Genomic DNA, 24,997 nt, shown 5'->3' with positions numbered 1-24,997 from the left:
GTCAGAGATCATTGATTCCCTGCTGAGTGTTAAAGCAAGCAACGAACGGTCGCCTGCTTGGTCAAGTCTCTCGTGCACGTTCGGATGCATTCTATATTGGCCTCGAAATCTCCCGAGAAGGGAGCTGTTCGCTTGAACTTGAGACTTAAGGCCGCTGGCGCTATTTGTAGGCTCGCGGGGAGGATTCCTTTTTTCCCCCGAATGCTCCATGTGAGTGGATTTAGAGTTTGTGTTATGGACAACGAACGCGAATACCCAACTGGTGGTCAATGAGTTTGCTAGCGTACTGCGGGAACTTGCCACAGTGGAAGAAGAGAAATTCCGGTCCAATTTATCCACATGCAGAGATAAAAGCGATAGCTCAGGAATGGGAGCTCAAAAGAGGAGTCGTTAGCTCGTACAACTCGTGATGCTAATGGGGGAAGGCTTTGTGTAGGAAACTGGTTTGGGAGACCAAAATACTTTGGGTGGGTTCATTCTGGCATCGAAGTCAGCAAACAACGTGAGATTGTTGGATCGTGACCCGATGGGCATGTAAGCAAACCCTGGAACTAATCGTATCTACTCGGATCTAATCAGATATTGAAAGACAATGAATGACTTAAATGTACGAGCTTCTTAGGAACTCTGGATATTTCTATAGAGACATCACATATCTTATTGAACGAAGTCTAAAAAAATTGTTATCTTTATCTTCTTAGACTTTGAACTTGAAGTCTCACTGAAGTTATTGTAGAAATGAACTTTCAAGTAAGTTAAAACTCTTTTCAGGAAGTTTCAGCTGAATTCTTCTTGTAAAAAATAGAAATTACTTTCTGTAGTAATCGCGATGATTACATTCGATGCCTTATTACATCCACTCCACGTGTAATTCTTCAAAGATAGGGTCATGATCGTAGAAGTAAAAGATTTAAGCCTTTCTCAATAGACAACGTTCGAAAGGTGCGATAGTGAAAGGTTTCATCGGAACGACTTCCACTGATAGTTCCTAATTAACATCATTGTCGTCATATCCGTTCGCACCCTTCCCCGGGCTGGAAGTACCTAACCTCCAACTGGGAACTCCACTCGAGGTTCGGATGCTGAAGGTTGCCGGTGCTAATGAGGACAAACGACGCTGCATGACGGTTCTGCGATTCTCACTGAGCAGCACAAACATAAAGAAAGAGTAGCTTGAGCATCATCATCAACATGCGTGTCATGCCGTCTCATACACGAATCTCGCCCTATTAGCGTAAACGGTGCGCGGTACATTCGGTTACGGGTGAAGCAACGATTCAAGTAGAACCGGTTTCGCACGAGGTACTTTGATGAGTCCGACCGAAGACACTTCGTTCAGTCGTGCTTCTTTGTGATTGATTGGAAGATGCTGACACGGGTGTACATAGCGAGCACTTTGGAGCAGCATTGCATGAATTCGTCCAAAGAACCAAAGAATGATCGATGTATGAGCAAACATAAAGCTCTCTAATCCTCAGTTTTGCGTTGGTCCATAAATTTCTATAACACCTATCAGCAAGTTTTAATTTTTTAACGAGTTTATCTAGCAACACAAAGAGATGCACTTTAATTTAAGGACATTATTCCATAAATTATCCTCACCGTAGACATTTCCTGGTGAGTGTACTCTGCAGGTCTGCAGAGTGTTCTCAGCAGTAGAAAAAAATGTAGCATGAAAAACCATTTAGCGCTTAATTTGCATGTGACTTCCTTTCCTGCTCTTGACCACTGATTGGAGTTTGCCGAAAATTTTAACGTGAAATGTATTTTTACTGGCACAGAATTGCAACTCTTCAGTACGAGGCTAGCACACACACACACACACACACACACACAGACATTGCAAAAAATAAATACAGAACCATGTACACATCACTTCAACCAAACACTCCCTTTCATATATCCACCGAAAGAATGCGAAAATTTGGTGGAGGTCAAACATGGTGAGGTGTTTTCAAAATGTTTTGTTTTTACCTTCGTTCCGTTTGGAGGCAACGGGAGTTTGGAGGTGTTGAGTTGGTTGGAGGCTGACAAAAAAATGTCTAGACTAGCATGTAGCTTTTCTTGGTCAAATTTTTAAACAGCACGCGCAGCTAGAACAGTTACTTTGTTTGGTTCTGCTAAACTATGTACACATTGCTGTACACGAAAAAAATGCGTCTTTTCTTCGTTCGCTTCGGCTTGACCTCATTAAGATATCGAATGATGACGATAGGATGTCTAAAGGAACGCGACGAAATCGAACATTTTTTTGAGCTGCCACTGTACATAATTTGCACTGTTGAAGCTTTTCAGTAGGAAGTTATTGAAACATTCATCCTCTAAAATTTAAATTGCAGTTTGAATTGTTCAAACTAGAGTCATTCAGCCACTAGGCACTGACGGCTGTCATGTTCAAGCTAATTAACATCCGAAGGTGCTGAAGTTTAATCGTTCTTCCGGTGTCAGCTTTGGTGACATCTTGTTCCTTCGCATAACTGTGTTTAACCACACTCTTGCCTGCAAGCACATAATATACATTAGGGCAGCACTTCTTCGGAAGGACAGCATCTGTACCCTTCTAATATACTCCATTCAATTGCTCCCAGTTGAGTAGCAAAAAGGTTTTTTTTGCTGTTGTGAGTTCTGTGGTCGTTCGGTTCCAAACCGAACAAGACATTGCTTTTCCGTTTGGAAAGTTTCCGCTTGTAGGAAACTTTTGCCTCGAAGGAAAATCATTTCTACTAGTTGTTCGCTTAAGGTTTCCTCTCGAGCTATTCTTTTTCCTACTTTTACGTGTGGCTATTATTGCTGGGCTTATCATTTTATCACTGACGAAGTGTGCTGATATTTTATTTTTATTTTGCTATCAAACTCAAGAAACATTTCCGTACTTCACGAATTTCTTTTATTCATGCTAATGGAAGTTCGTTTTCCTGTGCTGTTAACCATATCTTCAATGAGATTGATTTTATTTAAGAGAAAAAAAAAATGTTTTTTATATTTTTCCCCGTGCTAAGCCACTCAGAAAACTGGAAATCGGAGGATTTTTTTTAATAATGTGCAATAGATCGATAAATAGAGCAAGAGCCATTTGAATAAAAATTTCAAACGCAGAAGAAAAAAAATAGTTGCTCAACAAGTTAATTTTAATTAAAAAAAAAACTCAACACTACGCATAAAAGAGAACATAACGAAGGAAAGAGAAAAAAAAAGAAAAGTTTCTTGAGAAAAGAAAACTTCTCCAAACAACAACAAAAAAGAAGGAAATGCACCAAACAAGTTAAGCAGAAAAGCATGTTTTGAACCATTCAAAACAACCAAAGAAAGGGAAGCAACAAAAAAAATGGCATACCATTTCTACGATTGAAATTTTTTTCTTGGCGCTAGTCTGTTAACAGAAGAAGCCTTACTTTGCACACAGCTTTAGCTTTTTTTTTTATATTCGCCTGTAAGTAGATGAAATCATTTTTTACGACGCACACATTTCGGTGAATGTTTTTCGGCCCCAATATCGGAAATTGAAATGAAAACGGTTGCCCGTTTATTCAAAGCAGACTTGAAGTCGTACTATTTTTTTTGCGCGTCAAATACCTTCTGATTTGACTGATTTGATTTGATGTGATTCTTATGTTATTCTCTTCTCTTATTTTGTTTTGCAGATATTTCATTCCGGCATATCACGGTGTAGCGCGGATTTTCGGGATGGGTGTAGTCATCAGAAAGTAACGCACAACAGCCAAAAAAAAGTTTGTTGAATAGCAGAATAAAATAAACCCACATAAAATGTTACAACGTTGATGGTAAAGAAGAAAGTGACCACTCTAGCAGTACTCGGAAATTAGCGCAGTATCAGTAGAGTTGGAATTAGTGGAACACTACCAGCAACGGCAACGTTTCCGCAACACCCAAAAACCGCAAACACGCATGTACCGGCCAAATTCAACGATTTAAGTCAACAAAAGGTAAGCTTAACTGTTTCACTTGTAGGAAGATACGTATCGCTTCTGGTTAGCTATTATGGTCAGTTACGGGTTTCCCTTTTGCGGTTAGCGAAAGAATACCTTCGCCTTCAAACGTTTGTTTAGAACTGACGGTTTTGGACGTTACTTCGCAAACTAATCTTCCGGTTCGGATCGGAAATTGCAATCAACCTGATTTTCGGAAAAATAGTTCATCCACACTGCTGCAACATTTACACACCGGAGATGAAGCAGAAAAAAGGCGTTGAAGCATATGCACACAAGAAATCCAAACCCAGACCTCAGTATACCACCTGTTCGATGAAAACCATCAGACAAGGGTGCCCTCTCCACTCCGACTGAAGATGTTGTGTATCGGTAGTGGATTAGTTCCTGGCTTGGGTTTTTTTTCTTTGATTTCGCCACCGAATATGGAGCGACCGGGCAGGTGATCGCTATTCCAGGCGATTCGTTCCACTCTCTCGGCCAACGGCTGATTGACCGAGACCTAGACACTATACAGTATAGACTGCTGAGATGTAGTGTTGAGATCGCACGGCGAAGGTCTTGACTCCCGTGTGTGCTCGGGTGTATGTGTGTGTGTATTGGTGTGCACATACCAAGCACCGAACGTGGAGACCCACTTTTGGAGCGCTAAACCGCAAGACACATTTCGTCCAGCGCTTGAAGGCCCGGTGGCACACATTCGACTGATGATCATTCGAAGGTGTTCAGTGATCTTCTGGAGCAACGAGCTTTTTTGGTGTTGTTTGTTTCTTGCGAAGATTCTGCGAGACTTGTAAAGGAGCAAGAAATTGGTCAATTGTTTTGGATGAGAAACTATTGTTAAGAGTTCCAGAGAATATCTAAAAGTCTCCAAATTCTAACATCTCCAATATCTTATGAATTTCAATTCAACAACAAAATGTAACAAAAGCTAATGTTTTCTTTATTTTGTCTTACGGACATCATTCGCAAAAAATTGGACCATATTCTGGGAATACCAACAAATAGGCAAACGAAATCTTGACAGGAAATCCCAGCCAGAAGCTTGTTTTTCTCAACATTCAAGCAAGAGCTGCTACCTTCCTGATCCGCCAAATCGTGATTCAGCATCGTAAAGGAATACACTGTCTGAGGCAATGTGCTTCACGATACAGTTCACGGTTGATCGATCTCGAGCAAATTGGAGGTTCACCAGCGTTCACCTTGAACTTTGCTGGGCAGGCCACCGGAATGGATGGCTCGGGATCCATAAGTCTTGATGGTGGTACGGACGGGTCGACGGCCGCTCATCTAGTTTGATTTTTATAAAAATAATACTCCTAAGCAATTACTTGCCTGTCGATTGAGCTTCGTTTCAATTTTGCCTGCCATGTTTTATTTGTTATCTTCCTTATTGGCTATTTCAAGCTATTGGAATATGTTTTCTTCTGTTTGAAATTGAAAGATATGCCACGAAACCTCAATAAGCGTCTCTCAAAGGCGAGAAACAGAACCTGATTCGTGCAAACTTTCGCTAGTCTTTGTGTAAATAAACTAATCAACCAACGATCTCTCGATCTCTCTAGAGACAAAACGAGAGGAGTTTGTTTGCAGCATGAAGCTTACCAAACAGGTTTCTTCTCGCGTTGGAGTGACGTTGGGTCTCTTCGTTGCTTTCCGCTTGATTGGCACTGTTATCCAAAGGTTGCAACATTTACCAGTGGGAAGAATCTGATGTGCAGCTTAGTATGTACCTGGTTGATGGACAGTACTAAAGCATCCTTGTACACAGGCTGATTACACGGGGTTCTAACTGTACTCCAATCGCTTTGCGATGAAGATACGATTTGCAATTTGTTCTTCCGTCGCAAAAGCCCTTGAACGAGTCATTGCAGATTGACGGAGAGACTGCAGCGACCAAATGGGAAATTCATTTCGAACGCCTCCGGGACGAGCAACGAGACCGTGGGCAACTTTCGTTGATTTACCGGTTTTTCTGGTGTGTGCCGATCTCAGTGTGTATGTGTGGTTGATCACAAAGAAACAGGGCAGAGCAACGATCTTACTAAGGTGCACACGGTCGAAGACGGTCGAGGAAGATGTTGCATGATCAATATATCCCGTTGGATGGACGTTGGTCCGTGGCCTGAATTGTGTGTTTTTCTTCTGATTTTGCGTGCCCATTTAGCTCTCCTCAGCTTGAGGCGGGAATGGGAGGATGATTTTAGTGTAGTCTCTATAGCCTTTGGAACACTCCTTTCGGAAAGCGTTTTTTTCCAATTTCGCAGGCAACCACAACCAAACAGCGTTTGTAATTCGTTAATCGATAATTGAGTAAACGCTTGGAGGCTTCGGCAGAAGAGTTCTAGGGTTTCTTCTTGCGCCGTGTATCGCTGTTGCTGCCGAGTTCACGAGGTGAACGGTATTATAATGCTTTCATAAAAGTTTTTTTTCTTTCTGTTCGCTGTTCACTGAAACCAGTACTTGCGTTTGTAGAATGGTAAAGCAATTTGTGATAAAACCAACCGACTTACCGAAACGGCAGTTGAAAGCACTTGCCCGGACCTGTTGAGGAGAATGGGCTACGCGGCTTTCGAAGGGGACAAGATAAGACAAAGATCCGAGAGTTGGTGTAAAATTTTAACTACCGATTAATATGCCCCTAAAAAGGTTCCAAAATGTGATGTGTGATATCAGCTTAACGTGCCCGAAGTCTTTTTTTTGGTACACACAGTACACACGGAAAGGCTCCAAAAAATGCGTATGTGGTTCAAGCCTGTTGGATCGAATCTGGTGCAAAAGGGTAGGAAAAAGAAGCAGCTGGTGAGGTGCATAATAAAAAGCAACATAATATCAAACAGCAAGAGCGCAGAGGCGTATAAGGAAAAAAAAGAAGCTAAATAAAACCGCAAGCATGTGGGATATCAGGTTTCGGGGGGTTTTCTCGTGCCTGCCCGAAAGTCAGTAAATTTGATTTTAAAATGAGATGACTCCGTCACGGTCTATGTAATCTTCTGCTGGCCTAGTGGGATCGGCACAGAAATGGGGCTGCCAGAACGGACGGATATACCGGTTCTCCGAAGCTAGATGACCGGGCCACGATGTGTGGTGTAGGACACATCCATAGGCCGATAGGCCGCTGCCGGGACGGATTGTATTGTAGGCCAAAATGGCACCAACAAAAAAAAGGACAAACAGAAGATGGAGACTATTACGTCGAACAGTATGGCACAGCAGAAGCGGGTCTATTGGTAGAGGGTTAAAGCTTTACCATCTCGGCTCAACCAAATTACGATATCGAGCCGTAAACGTGTGAGCCCGGCCAGTTCCATCTACATAAAACAAGCACTGCAAAGAATGCTCAAACAATTGCTTTCGGTAGGGGGTTAAGCTTAACAACATTTGACGTGTAGTAAGTTCACCGTGAGCCTCGGGACATTCTCAGGATAAGCAAATAAGGTTCCCAGTTTCCGGCCAGCGTTCCGATTAACTGATGTTTCGATACCATGCCACATAGAACATAGAAGACCGCTTGCAATGTCGTTCCTTTCAGCAGTCTTTCAACGTTTGGTGGAAGCTGTTAGGGTGTATTTACACAACGCGCTTTGTGGAAGCTGACTTCTAAGTTTGACAGTTGTCGAACAAAGGAAATAGATTTATATATAAATATTGCATTATCAATAATAAAATATTATTGATTAAATAATATTCAATAATATTTTAAAATAATAAGTTAAATAATAAAGTAATAATAAATAATAATAAATATCAAAGTAAATAATAATAACAAAAATGAAGTTAAATAATATTTTTAAAAAAATTACCATACCCTTGTGTGCATTATTGTCCAAAAGTGCAGATGCTGCAGAAAAGCGTTAGTTGCAGTAGCGTGTCGTGTAAATTCGCCCTTAGAGCGATTATGTGGCTGTCACAGAACGGGGCATAAAATGGTAGCATTACATCCCGGAAACTCCTGGAAAGAAGGAACAAAGGAAGAATTTTATGTTCGGGAAGGGTTGGACACTTAGGATGTGGTTTAAGAGTTTTTTTTTGCTGCGTAGACATTATCCAACGCAACTGGAGTGACTCTTGCAAAAAGGGCTCTTTACGCAACGCACTGTAATGCTTTGTTTACGTTTGCAAAAGTTATAACACAACAACAATTGGAATTTATTGAAGGGGGTCTTTGCAAAAATAAATCAAAATTACAAAGAAGCGAACAATAAGGTTATAAAAGAAGCAGAAAAAAAATGAAATATACAAAATTAAATACAGTACAAAATTAAGAAACCGTCATTTTTAATTTCATCACCAAAATGGGACAGAAAACTTTAAAAAAAACCTATAAATAATCGAGGTACAAAACGTACAAGCGTGTTGGTCATAAAAATTTATAAATACAGCATGTTAAACAATGCTCAATGAATTTATAAAAGTTGAGTATAAAAAATGTTTTTTTTTATAAATATTTTCCCCTTTCGATGAGTGTCTTTACGCTCCACGCAATTTTCGAACGATTTTAAACGATCTGTGCGATATGTGTAAAGTGAAAGATACGGTTTTTGTTTTACAACAGCCGAGTTCAATTTTACATTCTTTCGTGCCATGGTCACAAAATTAATATATTCATCTCAACAAACCAACAGTTTAGCCACTGTAGAAAGAAAAAGGGTAACGCTACGGAAAAGAAGCTATCCACGATCCGTAAAATATTCGTTTCCCGTTAAGAAAGTTCGTTCCCGGGGAAAAAGTGCCTACCTTGGAAGTGCCTACTGCGCTCGAGGGAGTGGAAAACCTAGAGGAAGTGCGGATGAGGAAAAACTTCAAATATTGTTAAACGGTCAAATTACAGACCGGGCGCACAATCACTACACCGAAAAATACATGTACAGAGTGTGGGCTACTACACAACCCATCCGGGTGGTGGAAAAGAAATACATCCCTGGGCTCTTCCCGCCCTTTCGGCTGGACCGGACGTGACGGAGCACGGCCCAGTGATGGATTTTTATTGTATGCTTTACGTTTAATGAACACTTCTGGCGCAAATTATGATTTTTGCATATTTATGGGCCATTCTCACGCCTCCCTGGGAGATGGTCGTGAAGTTTTTTTTAGGGGAAGATATTCTCCTCGTTTCCTTCTCTTCGTGGATGGGGGATTTAAAGTGCTGGAGAAAGTTTGCTCATGATTTCCTGCAAAGTTCTTCTCCAAAAAAGGGTTCCGTGTGTACGTGTGCGGTAGTTCTTGTGCAGTATTCAAACATGGGGACCGAATGCAACTTATTCGAAATTCCGTCGTCCAAACAGGGTATGACACGAGCAAGAAGGAAATGGTTGATGGCGGGAGATTACAAAAAAAAATCTTTAAAACCGGTCACGGTCACGATTCACGACTAGTGTAAGGGGAGTATGCGGCGCCCCAAGAGGGAGGGAGGGAGGGAGGGAGGAGGCGGGCGGGTTTATGCTGATGATAATAGGAGCCCTCGCAGCCCTTGGGTAACACGATGCGTATATCCCGTTTCTTTCGTTCGGTGGCCTCTTGCCTGGCATGCAATCGAGGCAATCGAGAGCATTGACCTTTCGGATGCGCCTCGAATGCACTTTTCTGAAAGTTGAACCAGCAAGAGAAAAGGAGGGGGCGAGAATGGTTGGGGGCTTGTTGTAGTAAGGCCGGTTTTTCAATGTTTTTTTTTTGTGAGACACCCTTTAGATAAAACACGGGCAAGACAAAGTGGGGCAAGTGCACGTTCCACGGGGGGTGGGGGTGCATCGCAACCACACATAAACAAACAAATACTGGTGACGAAGAACCAAACAACCCGATTAGAACGAGAAGGATAGAGCGAAAAGGTCTTCCAGTATCGAAGACGATAAACATATCACCCCACTCATTCTGTGATGACTCTAGAGAGCTGTGTGTAGATGTGGCCCCGTCGTGAGCCATCGAAAGGTCGTTTATTCAAATCGGTCTGTGTATCGTCTGCGGAACTACTGTATCGGAAGGGGAGGTTCGATAAGCGAGTGAATAACGACGTAGTGGTTTTCGTTCCAACCGCAAGGCAATTTGTTCCGTCAACATTGACAACGAGGGGGTATTTGGTGGTGCAGAGTGACGAAACAAACAACAGAACAAGAACTCTTCGGACTGGCAACAGTGCAGCAGACAAAAGTCATCAACAAACAAGATTGAGAACGATTTCAAACCGTCATCAGCTGATGTCTTTTTCGATCGGTACAAACTTTTTAAAAGTTTTATTTGACCGAGAAACTATACAGTGCGTCAAACACAAATTCCAACATGTATAAATTAAAGATTTTAAAATATCACAAAAGTTTCAAGAAACATTACATGTTTGCCCACAAAGAAAAATCTAATAATTGTTTTTGTATGAACGGATAAATTTATGACGCCATGTTTTCATCAAACTAACGTGCTTTAATGTATGTCCAACATATTTGCGAATATCTCACCATCTCCAGAATTAAATTCTTATTTTTTTAATTCATAATTGCTTAACTTCGCTTGAAGAGGTTGAAGACATCAAGAATGAAATTTGATTTAATCAAAGATAAAATTACGTCCATTCGACAGGACCGGGTATCAAATCCCATCCGGACCGTGTCCTCCCGTAGCAAGGACTGACTATCCGATTACGTGGTAAAAATAAGCCTAGTAAGCCAGAAATGGCCGGCGTGATCTGTGAGGTCGTTAAGCAAAGAAGAACAATATACTTAAATTCTTAAAATGCCATATTTAAAAGTTCCTTCTGTTATTCTAACAACTTTGCAATCGTGTACTTGCTTAGAAGCAAACAAAAACTTAGAATCCACCACCAACCAATAATTACCTTGCAAGCTACCGCAGGTTTGTTTGGTGAATGCTTGTTAGCAATGCAAATGCAACTAGATAAGCTGTTGGGTGCGTCATCCACCAACGTAACAGACAGAAGAGGCAAGCGGAAAACCTGCACCAACCAAACCTACGGCATATTTGCATCTTTGACTCCGACCGCACGGAAGATGCCTGTTGTTGTCGCCGATGGCATTGGGTAGATAACTTTCTTTACACCCGGTATCTCCGGAGTCTTGCGGATTGCATGGCCGCTTCCATGTGCTTCCCCTTTTCCAGCTCGGATCATCAGAACACGTGTGCGCGTACTATCTTCGGGTGTTTCAAAAGTGGCGTTGTTTGTTTCTAATTGGTCACCGATTATGCTCTTACCTCGTTCGGTGTACCTTGGGCCAGTTGGAGCGTGTTTCAAAATTATCTACCAAACTATCTGCATGCCCATTTCTACCGTTGTGGCACACTTCTTAATGCTACTCGTATGAAGACGATGGTCGTAACATCGACACAGTTCACCGTGTCCGAGTCACTTCCGAGAGCTTTTGCGTACGTAGAGCCCGCGTTAGCAGCACGATACACGGTGCGGAATCTTCAGGTGAGTCGGTACGACAAATTGCCGTTTGCCGCCGGCGTACCGGTAATTTGATTTAATGACACGCGCAACAACAATTAGACGCATGTTTTTCGTGTTGGCCATCCCCTTCGAAGTGTGCAATTACTCGTCCAGAAATGAGTTTAGATGTCCATTTTGGGGACATCTTGTGTTTGGAACACATCTTCCCACCGTACAAGGTAGCACGTGCTGTTGAGTGTGGTCTGAAGTGTGGACCTAACCACAAACCTTAATGGAGAGCAGGTCTTTAAGGAGACATTCAAATCAATTTCAAATCTCAAGCAATTTCTTTCAAGATTAATGAAATCTTGAACGTTAAACCATGCATTAAACAGCAAGCAATTGTGCTTTGTGTTCCAGGTCATTTGTATGACGGCAGTGTGTGTGTGTTTTTATTTTCCTCATCCCATTCGTTGCGTGTAAACCTTCTCCGTCGCATAAATCATTACCCGATTTCATTCTAGGGTTTCATCGTTAGTCTCCCAAATCCTATAAGTACCTCCCAGTCTCTGACCTAGATTTCCTTTTGCTTGGCTGCACACGATTAAGGCTAGTCGTCAGCGGTTGGTTGGTTGACTGGCTGGACGCATCATATTGATTTCCGCCACGAATTAAATGTACATCAAACGAGCTGGGATATTCGCTGCGTCCGGGAGTGTGGTCCCGCGGGAGTCCCATCGGTGGGAACTGTTAGGCACCGCTGCACGCTATCGACGGAAAGACACTTAGCCGGCAAAGGAAAGGAAGGAAGATCTCCTAATGCATTGGGGCAGAAGAAGAACGTTTATGCTAAGCAGCATAAAACGAACTTCTGCCCCGTGTAAGTACCGGTTTGCCGGCCGACGAGCTCTATGTCGGTTGGTCATTAAAGATCAATCAGTGTGGAATTGTAGATTGGTGGATGTGGCGCAACAATTGGATCGGGGTTTTTGAGCTTCTCGAGTAAGGAAACCACAAATAACATCAATTTGTGTAACTATTTATTTGAGTATTGCTCTAATGATGATAGTAAACTCAATGGAGTTTCTTACAAGTGATCTCTGAGCCTCTGTTAGATTTGTTGGAGCACTGGCAGAAATTCTTGATATCTTGAAGTTCTTTGAAGTAAGAAATTCGAACATCTTTCGATGTTCAAGTTGCTTGACCATGTTCATCAATGTACCCAATATTGAGGGCCCTTGACTTTGTCTACCTTCGCTCATTCTGGTCAGTGACCAGTTGGAGTGGTGTGGTTGCACTACAAGCATTCACGTTTTATCGCTTCATTGGTACGCCGCTACAGTTTTAGACCTCGCCCCTGACTTTCGCCAACGCCAATGTCCGGACACTGATTTCCCGATGCAAAAAAAAAATAAACACACGAATCAAACACCCTGCCAAATGCCTCACCCGTAGGCTGGGAAATTCATGTCTGCACGCACGCATGTTGTGACTACAAAATTGCATTTGATCGACAAATCCGTAATACGTGAGTTCGCGGTTGTTTCAAGTTCACACTCCGATCGTGCGTGTGTTCGGGTGGTTAATGTAAAACAAGCAGCACCGCTAGACGGTCCGATTAAGCGGGTCATGGTGCCGAAGAAGTCAGGGTAGATGGAATGGGAAATGTGTGGAAAACATAGCGCTGCAAGTCATTGCCTTGATCTGCGAAAGATCAACGCGTTAAAAAAAGGGAGAGTGAAAGAAAGCCGTCTTATGACACCTTTTCCCCGTCTAAATCGAGTTCAAAATTAGCCAAAAAAAATTGAAACATTCGATTTGCTTTGCCTGGTGGTAGTTTACATCGATTTTTCATCAACCTAACACCAGCGATGCAGAAGCGGAGGGCGGATCAAGTACCCAACCGGACGATCAGTGCATGAACATTAAATTATTTTTATTTGCTTTTCCAATGGACGAGTATGTGAGGATCGTTTCTTTCACCCTCGTTATGCACTCACTGGACGCGATAAAGAACTTCGTCATCCATCTTGTTGACCGCATCCTATAATCAGCATAAACACTATGATCAGTCCACGCATGGCACATCGAATAAATACTTCAAAAGGAAGTCTAGTCGTGTGAGGGTGCGTGACTTTATGATCTAACGTGATCAACTCGATTGTTTTGGGGAAGGTTTGCGCTTGGCTTAGGACGGAAAGAGGTATGAATTATTTCATCACAGTTCAGTGAACAGTTTCGGAAACGAATTTGGGGTCTATTGTATGCATACATTTTGTTGTTCATTTCGTTAGATTAATCGTATCTTTACAAGCAATTTTAAGTTGTACCAACTGTCTGATTATTTAGAGCCCCCCAAAAAGCAAACAAGGCACAAGTCGAAATGCAGATACGCAAAACAAACCTCATTAATTAATCCCATTTCCACGTGTTGCTCTTACCACTTCACACACACACACTGCACCTTCCCGGATGGATTTCCGCTCTGCGCTAAGATGATGGAAAGAAAAACTGCCGCCACACTCTTACCGAGCTAATTACTGACGATACTTTTTACCCAACCCGCTAACGTGCGCAAAGACTCGTATCCGATGGTGGTCGGGGTTTTGCGCCGGTTACATTAGCCGAGATACGCATGTTGATTAAATAGTTTGAATGTGCTTTGAATGTTCCCTTCAACATCCGCCACATATGTTTCCCGGAGTGCTTTACATGTCGGACTTTTTTTTTGTGTATGTGTTTGTTCTTCTATCCGATCATTGAGTTTTTGATGAGAATTTCCCTTTTTCTTCGTCGGGATGGGATTTTTTTCTTATGCGTGTCTGTGTAACTTTTCATTTGAAATCGGTAATCAACTGCATGAACTGCTTCGAACTCTTTCATGAACTTTTTTTGTCAGTGGTAGTTGCTTTTCCTATTTGAAATGATTGATGGATAGCGATTTTTTTCAATACTAAAGAGATTTAGATAGAAAAACTTCATCTTAATAGATCGATTTCCTACAAGCTTACGATTAAGAGAGATGTTTCCTTTTACGTTGCTTTTTATTCGGAATGTTTCAAAGATAACAAATAAAATGGTGAAAGTGATGATTTTTTTTCTTCCGTGTCATACTAAATGGTGCCGTGACCAGGATACGAACGTTGTTTATGTGGTTTATAAGTTTAAACTACCAGGCACAAAAAACATAGACGATTTATTTCGCCAAAAATCGTGTATTGAAAAGCCGTGTAACAGTTTTTTAAAACTAATCCATTTTAATATGTTTCCTTTCGACATCCTTCTTTATTTCCTTCTAAAATGATGTCTTTACCAGTTGCATTTGCATATAAAGTTTTTTGTCGCTTAGAAAGAGAGAGAGAGCTTATTTGTCGGGTTCGTGTTAGTAACCCCTCTATCGTGTGTTTAATTGGATCTGTTATGTGTTTTTACCTACCATTATGTTCTCATCCTTAAGCCTATCAACGGCACACACGGCTATCGTGTTGTGCCAAGCCCTTTTAACGCGCCGTCGATTGGTTTCGTTTTAACGGTTCAATCCACTCGATTGCTTTCATGGTTTGTTTATTTTTTTCCCATAGAGTGATGATCCATACGAACACTCATCTTTAAGATTATATATACACACACTCTCCTTTCTCCAAGCGCCAAGCGCTGCCCGTGTCTGGTGGGAAGTGTTGAAAAGGAAAATCTGCGGAACATTAGAAATGGTGCAGTGTTGTTTTAGCGCTACATTACCCATCATCGTTTCGTTTTGTGGTTCGATGGTTGAAATTTTTGTTTTTATAAAATCATTCAAGCTGTCGTGGAAGATTATGATCGTAGACGAAGAAGTGCTAGATGTGTTTGCAGCAAGGATACGTCCTTACAGGCCAGTGAACACATGAACGTGTTTTTTAACGTATCTGCTTAACTCGCTAGAATACGTGCACGCATCGAGCACGACCTTTTCAAGAGTTTTAGAGTTAGATGTTGTTTATGTTGTTTCACCCACGACACCTCGCCGAAGAAAGCAACAAAAAAAACCCCGCCCAAGTGCCCTGAAAGATAAACACTCTAACTGTGGAGAGTAGAAAGAGGGCACGTGCTACGATCAGCTAAACCCGAAACAACCAAAAGTTTTGATGTTATGCTTGCTTTCTTAGCGATACCCTGATATACGAGTAAGATTGCAGTGTTTTATCTTGACCATTTGTAGACCTTGGCACGCACCGTGTGTGTGTTAGGATAATGCTGGTACATAAAGAAGTAGTTGGCCAACAAGGAAGGAATGTGCCGAAAACAGTAAACAACATTTTTATCCAGCCACGCGTAAGCGTGGAAAAACATAATCGGCTCCGTTTGGTAGTGTTTTATCTCATTTTTTATCTTCTAGAATGATTTGTTTCACACAGTTTTTATGTACTTTAATTTGTGCTTCACGATGTTTTATTTACTTAAAGCAAACTAGTTGTTTTTATGTTCCTTATTATGATTTTAAAACTTTTTCTTTTCTACCTGCTTTATCTTTATCAACATGTTTATTTTTGTTTTGTTATCTAACTGTTTTAATATGTTTTTGTGTTCCTCATTTTAAAGTTTATTGTTTATATGTTTTGTGTTGTTTATACATATCTTATTTTTTTGTTATTGCATGTATTTAATGTTACTCTTTTGCAAATTATTATTTCACTTTCGTATTTCACATACCGATGTGTTGATTTGGATGTGACTTACTTCTTTCATTTGTTTTTTTTTTACTCGCAGCTTGTACATTTAGCTTTTTCACATATTTGAACTTTCTTCCCTGCTTTTATAACTTAATCCTCTGTTATAATTTGATTATCTTGAGCATTGTGTTTAGCCAACAAATTGTTTGATTATTTTCTTTATTATTTACATTTATTTTCCAACAGATGTTGTATGCTTTGACCTTAGAAAGACATACTTTTCATAAATTTAGTATTATTTTTCCCATATTGTATCTCTTTTCGCAACTTACATAATATAATCCTGCTGGCAATTATTGTTTTACATTCTTATGTAACTCCTTCTTTGTTGACGACATCAAGCTTAAGTAGGCTTCAAAATACGGGAAGTTAAACGATTATCATACAAGCTATTTACACAGGAAGAGGGGAAAAAACACAGACACACACACACGGCGGAACTCATCATGTAAAAAGCAATAAAAACATCCCAAAAATGTGCACCTTAAAGCGCACCTTTTAATCCCACTTTTGTCATGAAAACATAACCCATCTTTATTGCACACGCGCCAAACAACGGTGTTTGAATGTTGTCCACTTGTGGTGTGAAGAAAAAAGAAAACAACTTTGGCGGCGGCATAAGTGGCTAAATGGATGGAAGTAGGGAATAATAATTATGTAAGAAAAATTTCACACCGATCATCCGGTGCTGCCGGCGGTGGGTTGTGAACAAAATTTCACTTTTTTTTTTGAGGCAGTGTAATCCCCGCCGTTCGGGACTCGAGTGGCATTTTATAGTTGGCGCAGGTTTAAATACTCCTCCACTCCTTCATAACTCGCAGACTTAATCACTAATCAAGCAGCAACATCCGACTGGGAAGGTGTTGCAAAAAAAAAATACACGAGAACTAATTTAAACAAAATTTATGCACAAAACAGCGCACGTGTGTCGAGTGGCGTACTCTCGTCTTTCTCGGGCTGCTACCCGTGTTTGGTCGGCACTTTTATTTCGCCTACGTTTTGATGTCCTCATGATGTGATGCATTAGTTCGGGAGGGATTTTTTTTTTTGCAAACCACACCACTCTCTTGTCATTCGAGACGATTATCATAAGCTGTGCTTAAATATCATCGTACAATTTACATAAAACTTGGCCCGACGGTGTCGTTTGCCCGGGTTTGTGTTACCGCATGTATGCCAAAGACCCGGAATGCTCTTGTTCGGTGCTGATTGGTGCAACACTGTTTTTTTTCACGTTGCATGAGACGCTTATGCAGCTGTGGGAGAGTGTCTAATAAACACCCAGAAGATGCAATACCCGACCATCCCGTGTTTGGCTTTTTTTTGTTTGCTGTTGTTGTTAATTTTGCGTGCGCTATCGTCGCCAATTTCCATACCAATCTCTCTCCCTGCATAATGACACAGCTTCCATAGGCTTGCGTGAATTTTTTTTTTTTGGTTGCTTTACTTTAGCACCCGATTATTATGCTTCCGCAATCGTCTAGTCAGGCGTGTCATCACTGCCAGTTTGCATGTGCTTGTCTCCCTCCCCCACTCACCCCCGGGGTGAAGAGGGCGCCTTCGGGGCCAAGTTCCGTTCAAGTGGTTTACGAAGAGGGTGAAAATGGCTTTCGCTTTCGTACGACCTAGTTTAAGCTGGGACACGCACGGGGCTGATGGGATGCGAGCGATGGGAATGTCCGCTAACTGGTGTTGATTTGGTTTCGTGACCATGGGGACAAATTTTTTTGTTTTTTGGGCCGTTTTTCTGGGATTTTAGTTTACTCTTTTACATTTTCTTACGGTACAGTGTGGGATGCTGTGATGAAACCTTAGACCAAATGCACCAGAAGCCATAAGAAGTTGAGGAATATTTTTACATAAGAGATTAATAACTTTTAAAATAGTTAATGTAAGTAAAATTGAGGAATATTTGGAAACCGTTATACCGTATAAGGAATTTTATTTTATTATTTAATGCTTGATAATGTATTAATATCTAATTTTCTGCCTGCTCAATACAGTGCGTAACACAATTATAAACCCATCTATGTATTTTTTCAAATAATTGAGAAAGTAGAATAAAAAGACACACATTTTTTTAAGAAATACTAAATGATTTAAATTATCAAAATAAAATTATATATACTCGTGTAAATTTGTAACTTGAAACCATTAGTAATATTTAGTAATTGACGTCACAAAATCATAAACAAAATTAAAGAAAAATGTATTTTTCTGTGCTTTATAACTGCATAAAAGTCATATTGATTATATCATAAAAACAAATAGCTTTAAAGTTATGCTACGAACTGTAGTTATTATTGAAAAGATTTTAAATTTATTTCCACCACAACAAAATTACGAATTCCACTGTGCAGCTACCAATCAGGTATCCAATTTTATGTGACCATCAATTTTAACCCTGCACACACAGTCACCACTTTTCCCTTTGATTGGATTCGTATTTGCGCTCGTGCAGCAAACGGGAGGATCGTCGTCTCGTGCGTTAAATTATGCTTTTTGTCACCTTAATTTCCATCTCATTTTCTTTCCACTACGGGGGGCTGTGTTCGTTGTGTATGAAAACAATAAAAAAACAAACACACGAATCAAACGATCTTCTTACTAACGAGATTGATTTTCCTTGTCCGATGCACGATCGAGTTTTATTTCCCGGGTTCGGGGAGGGAATTATCTTTTCCTTCGGACACCTTTTCACTCGGAATGCCTTTTTTTTGTTGCTGCCTTTCACGCATGAGGTGGTGATAATCATGTTGGGTTGAGCCTTTTTTTTTGGTTTCCATCGCTAATATCGTTTGCAAAAAAAAAGGCAAATGATGCGCGACGCCAAGGCGTCTTAGGCGGACGGATGTATTCGAAACGCCATCAAGCTGAAACGGATGTGCGTTAAACGCGAGTCTTTGTGATGATGCAAACACGTCTGCCCATGATGGTTTCCAATCAGTTAAAATTTGCATGCCACTGTGCATACGGCCGAAATGACCGTTTTAGGGGGGGGTTTCACACCGGATAATTATTGACCTCGCAGGGTCAGCTTATGTGTATCGGCGTGAAATCAAACCACAACAGCATGCACAGCGGAAGTTGCATCAGAAACCAAAAACAACAACAAAATCACTTACCAAAGTCACCCATCTGTCAGAGGCAGAAGGGTGCATAATTTAATGTTACAACTCTCACTGGCACGCCAGTAGGCAGCACAACGCTAGCTGCGTTGCAACGTTTTACTTTTAGCTTAGGAATTTGATTAAGCTCTCGTGGCGGTTTCGGCGCCAACCGTTCAAGGTTTTAGCCCCTCGTTTGCAAGTGCGCTACTGGCTCGTCATAGACCCCCGGAATTAAGGCATCGTTAAAACAACCAACCGAATCGTGTACATTTAACTGGCGCACAATTCGATTCGCAAGGTTACATTGCGCGATTCGTCAACCCACATGTTCGTCAACGCCAGTCGTCATTGTTTGCTAATTATTTTTCTCGCTTTTTAATCCGCGTGTGCGTGCAGATTGCGATTGGTTCAGTTTAATGTAGTACAAATTTAAATGTATTACCATCCGATCTCATACTGGGAGGTTGGGGTTTGGAAAGGGGAGGAAGAGATGGAAAGGAAGAAGGGGGCGGTTTATAAGAAAACCCCCCGAAGCGTTCGCTACCGGAGCCGATGTGCCAAGGACGCTTTAAACTCGAGTGGGAAGGGATTTTTGGTTTTTGCTTTGTTTTTTTTCCATGTCGCAATTTCGGTCATGCTTTGATGAAAAATGCATCCGGATGGGTATGGGTTTGCTCGTCATTGTGTGGTGTATTTTATGGTTCTTTAGTAGGTTTAGGTGATTTACATTTGCGGATCAAGATTGAGCGACCATTGTTGGGTGTTTTTTTTTTGCTTGTTTGTTTGTCGTTGATGTTTAATTATAATCATTTAACGTCTTATTATGCATTCAAAAGGGCAATGTCGGTTGATTAGAAGGGTAGGGTACGTGGAAGAAATAAGGGGATCGGGGATAGCAATTGATGTAGCAACATAACCTTCAAAGAGATTATTACACTTAATCTCCCCTAGCTGATCTCATTTCATTCTGACAGCACATTATTTTGCATAACTGTTATATTGACCTAGTTAAACTATTTGTAAACAAATGCAAATTAAACTCGGGTGCAGTATAAACGTAAAAGTACTGATTTCAATGCTAAAACATAAACAATATTTAGAAAAGAAACATAAAAAGATGATGAAACAAAAAAAGTAAACTCAAACAGAAGAAAAAAAAACATGAAAATAAGAGATGCGAAACAAATATTTTAATAACAAAGTGTTTTTAATTTGTTAGTGTTTGGTTAAGATTAATATTACTTCTCACTTTTTTATCATCTAAATCGACCCCAATTGGGAGAAAAACATCCCCCCAAAGACACCCCGGTTGCTCCTGCTGTGTCTCCCCCTCCCGCTACACACTTCCGTTAGTTCCGGTCTAATTATGGTGACCGTTTTATTTTATTTTTGCTACATTTCAATCTCTCGACCCTTTGCACACACACACGTACGCACTCTCACACCTCTTTCGTCGCCTCCCGGGTTCGGATCCCGTTGACCGGAACCGTTTACCCCTTTTGGGTTTTGCCCCCAACCAATCCCAAAGTGAGCCATCGGTGGAAAACAAACAACCAACCAGGTGCTGGAAGGAAACAGCACGAATAACTATGGCTTCATTAAAATGCACCATCAAAGCACGAAGCTACACACGAGTACATGAAAAACCCTCCCCACACACAGGGTGGTGGCGCAATCCCCCTTTTGGGACACGACGCCGTCGTTGGGAAATCGGATGCGTTCGAGTGTTGTTATCGACCAATCATCTTAATTACGGAGGAAACTGTCAATATCGGACATTGGCGGGATGTGTGATTCCGGTTTTGTTTTTCTTTCTCTCTCTCTCTCGTCTACTCGGTAGCTACTTTCTAGCGCTTCCACACTAACCACCTGTCAGCTGGTTGCCCTGAGGGATCCAGCAAAAGAAAAGCTTGGATAAGGGTATGTGAGAGCACCTTCAACCTTGTGCTAATTGTTATCCGCTTTCACTACACACACACAGGTTTTTGAGAGTACGATGAAGAGTACTCTAATTTGTACAGCTTAGATCTGGAATGTGACATTTAGCAGTGGCTCTAATCGTTTATCTAGAGTTGTACAGTAGTTAAAACGATTTCACAACGAAGTCACCTTTCTGGAAGGTACATAAATCAAGGGAACTATTAAACTCGCGATTTCTACATCGCTTCGAGTCTGTTTTAGGCATGGAATATGAGTACTCCGTACGGGGTTTTGTAAAGAACTAACTGACAGGATGACCTTTCAAGATGGATTCAAATTTATAATTCCGGAGGCACTCCTCGTGTGGTGGAAAGAATTTTGTCCGTTCCAAAACAATCAGGCAGATAGAATTCGCCTCCAGCAGTTTGGTCTGCTGACAGACAAGATCGATGGGAACTCGAGTCGCCCATAATCTGCCAACAGCCTCATTCGTGTGCTTTGAGGCTACGATCTTGGAAGATGATTACATTGAAGTCGAAACGGTGCCTCTATATGTGCCCGATGGTGATGTCACGAAAACCGAATCGTTCATGAGTCGCTCGAAGGTACAGCAAAAAAGGTTCGTGGTACAGTGGGATGGGATGAGATTATTAAATTTTCGCGCCAAACGGCCCTTTACTTGTGTTTTCCACCTCCCTGTGTTTTCCACCCATCGCCCTTCAGCTCTGCTCAGATGAAAACTAATCAATGAGCAAAGATTAAGACCTTCAACCGTTTGTTGTGACACGCTATCTGTTCGCATCTGGTGGCAACAAACAGTGGATGATGAGTACACAGACACACACACACACCCACAAAGATCCCGTCAGCTTATTGTAGACGAGTCACATACCCCGAGTGTGGTCTACATAAAGTGTTGGGAAGCTCCCTTGAAAGATGAACCGTTTGTTATTGTTTCTCGTGCTGCACGTGGTGACTTAACGGTGTTGAACGTTTTATAACCGACGTATCTTCAAGCCAAGGCTTTAACCGAGGTTTGGTCGGTTAAACACATTGCACGTTTCGTCGCTTTACCACCTTCTAACAGGTACACCCGCTAACGAAAGGCACTTCTAAAGCTGCCGCACTCAGGATGGCGTGACTTTGCAATTATGTGTGTCTGCATCGGTGCATTTTGTGTGGAGGAGGAGGAGGATACCAGCAATGTATCTTTGGAGTCTAATAGACAAGTGATGAACGGCAGCGACACTGGTCGGGAGTCGGCAGACGTGCGGTTTGTCCAGCGCCGTGATTGAAATGGGTGAAAAGTTGCTTTGCTGGGAGATCTTTTCACTTCGATCGAGGCTTTTTAGTTTTGTAGTTTAACCTTTCCGCGGTGGTCCGGAAGGGTTTAACCTTTACAAACTTTGTTGGTCCAATGTTCATGTTTATGGAAGGTTGTTCTTTAAATCGTGTCAAAACGTCAATCTTGCATTGAAGAAGATAATGATGTGCGTTAATGATATAATCGAGTCAAAATAGGGCATTTGATCATATTTTATGATTAAATATCATTTGGTTTTTTGTTGATAAATAGAGCTTATTGCAATATGGAGGGTGAAGTATGCAAAGTCTTTTGATATCTTTAAAGATATGCGTCATATTTTGTCTGATGTTTAACTTAAAATTTGTAATATAGAAGAATACGTCATAACGTAGGATACCTAAGAAATACCATGTATAAGGAATTCTAGACATTGGTATACTTCGCAGCATGGTATTTGTTGACTCGTAATGAGTTTTTCTCACTATCTTTAGCCGTAGTACTCTAGTTCCGACGTAGATATTGTCCATTTCTGGCAAAATCTTATTCGTCTTCTAGACGATGTTGCTTATAAACGTAGACAACTGTACAATCTTCTCAAGCAAAGTCTTCTTCCCAGTTCTTGGCCTTCAAAAACGTAGATTCAGAGGAGATGTACTAATCTCAGCTAATAGTTTGATGACTATTCGTTAAAGTAGTTCACATAAACCAGATCCACAAATCCAGAAGATGACAAACAACTATGAGCTACCAGTTCCAGTACTTGATAAGTGATGTTAAAGTCCCCAAATTTAGAAAGGAGGACCTTATTTGTAGACCTATTAGTTATTTATACTCATAATGGCAGGGCACTAGAGTCGTGATTATTTAATAAAATATTATCTTAGAAACGTTTCATTATTTGGAGTTGAAATGCTGTAGTACATCTATTTCAATCAAAATGTCAGACCGGCGTAATGAACGTTGAATGATTTGTCAGAAACCATAACCAAAAACCGAACTAACAAGCTACGCGCGTGCGAACACTGCAAACAACCGTTTGGTACGAGAGTTCACGAAAAAACGTGGAAAACGTACAACTCAATTGGAAAACAGCCGGCTCGAAAGTTCGATGGTGAAGAAAAACGACCCAAAACGATAACAAAACGAAAACCTGTTCTTGTTGCGTGCTCGCATTAATTAGCATATCGCCACAACCATATCGTTTTAACAGACCCCGAAACCCCAAAATCCATGCCGCCCCTCGTTCGCAAAAAGGGACGAAAGATACGTTTAAACAACGCCACCGTTAGTAATTTAAATCAAACCACCGCAGAGCAATCGTTAAGTGTCAAAGTGTCGCGGAAAATTGCTCGTGTCCACCAACAAAAGCCAGGACGGTTTGCATTTCAGTCCCTTTAGGACTTCTGCTTTGCTTTAGCGTACTTCCCGCGGAGTTTAATGTCCAGTCAGTTATGAAGCTGTGCTTTTATTTTTTTCTTGTTGTGTGTTAGTGATACCGCAAATTAACTGCTCTTTCACAACAACTAAAATCAAAAGAAAAGCGCGAAAAGAAAAATGATTACTGTGTGCGTTCTTTGGTGGTAATAAATCATCAATGATTGCGAAATAAGATAGATGAAGATGCTGGAAATTGGGAATGTTTTTTTTGTCCTAAACACGCTAGAAGGTAGCTGTAAGAAATGAAATATAGGAAACCTTCCACGAGGAAAGGACACCCAACACGGTTAATTATGTGGGTAAGAAATGTCATCCCACCGTTTTTTTTGTGTTGCTGGTCGATTTACGCAACGGAGGATTTATTTGTGCATGCAAATTTATGTCTACCATGTGGTAAAGGACAAACGACACCAGATTTGTTGGAAGAAGTTTGTCTAAAAGTCAGTAGAAATGTGTGTGATTTTTTGGTGTGCTTCTATTCATTGGCGGAACACCGGATAAAGCCAGGAACTGTGAAGGCTAATTTAGAGAAGTGTTGATTAGTTGCCCTGAACTCCAACTCGTGGTAGGAATGTTTAGAAATTTTGCCGAATTAACTCCTCCACATCCCAAACAACATTATACAGGAACAAAAGGCACAAAATGTCGTGAAAGTTCGCCAAAAATTCCATCATATTTAGACGTCTGTGTGTTTTTTTTTAGCTGGCGTCAGTGTTTTACATTTTCAGCGATTCATATTTCTTTCTCGTTTCCTCGATATGCTTTTCACATGTTAATTCGAGTGGGTGATTTAATCCTATCCACCGTGACTGTATACCTTTTTTCCGTCTGTTAATTTTATTTCGCATACCACAAAGCTTAGCCAAAATCAACCCTCCCAATCGTCGTTCGAAGGTGTTCGATTTAGCAAGCCGCCAATAAACAGTAAAAAAGGCGCATCTTAAAACTATCTAATTAATCGTGCGTCCTGGTGGGAAGATGCGTTCGGTAACGTTCCGCGCTCTCTGGATTGTGAAGAAGGTATTGTCGGTATGTCAAAACTTTCTCCATCGAACGTTTACGAGCTCTTCCTTCTACGAAGCATTTTAACGGGCGCCATAATGACCGTTCGGTTTCGTTTCGGTGGCGCATCTTCTTTCCTTTTCGATGCCCACTAAATCCCTGGTTCCAATCCCCAAACCAGGGAGTGG

The 24,997-nt window shown here is 41.1% G+C and overlaps 3 protein-coding genes across 11 annotated transcripts in view; 1 reads left to right on the top strand and 2 right to left on the bottom strand.

Moving 5' to 3' along the window:
• Positions 1–24,997, bottom strand: part of LOC125769047 (ATP-binding cassette sub-family F member 1) — a 226,934-nt gene that overhangs the window by 32,299 nt on the left and 169,638 nt on the right. The gene's annotated exons all lie outside the window — the stretch shown is intronic.
• LOC125769063 (neuroglobin-like) overlaps positions 1–24,997 on the bottom strand; it is a 128,876-nt gene that overhangs the window by 42,803 nt on the left and 61,076 nt on the right. The window contains exon 2 of the mRNA XM_049437483.1: positions 7,756–7,899. The gene's annotated coding sequence lies outside the window, so the exon portion shown is untranslated. The remainder of the gene's footprint in view (positions 1–7,755; positions 7,900–24,997) is intronic.
• LOC125769050 (putative polypeptide N-acetylgalactosaminyltransferase 9) overlaps positions 1–24,997 on the top strand; it is a 72,119-nt gene that overhangs the window by 30,324 nt on the left and 16,798 nt on the right. For all 9 annotated transcript variants that reach the window (XM_049437454.1, XM_049437459.1, XM_049437453.1 and 6 more), the window contains exon 3: positions 3,642–3,944. The gene's annotated coding sequence lies outside the window, so the exon portion shown is untranslated. The remainder of the gene's footprint in view (positions 1–3,641; positions 3,945–24,997) is intronic.

The sequence above is a fragment of the Anopheles funestus genome, chromosome 3RL, assembly GCF_943734845.2.
Source record: "Anopheles funestus chromosome 3RL, idAnoFuneDA-416_04, whole genome shotgun sequence".
Taxonomy (NCBI): domain Eukaryota; kingdom Metazoa; phylum Arthropoda; class Insecta; order Diptera; family Culicidae; genus Anopheles; species Anopheles funestus.
Note: the sequence above shows the minus strand (reverse complement) of the source record. Positions and strands in the feature narration are given on the sequence as shown.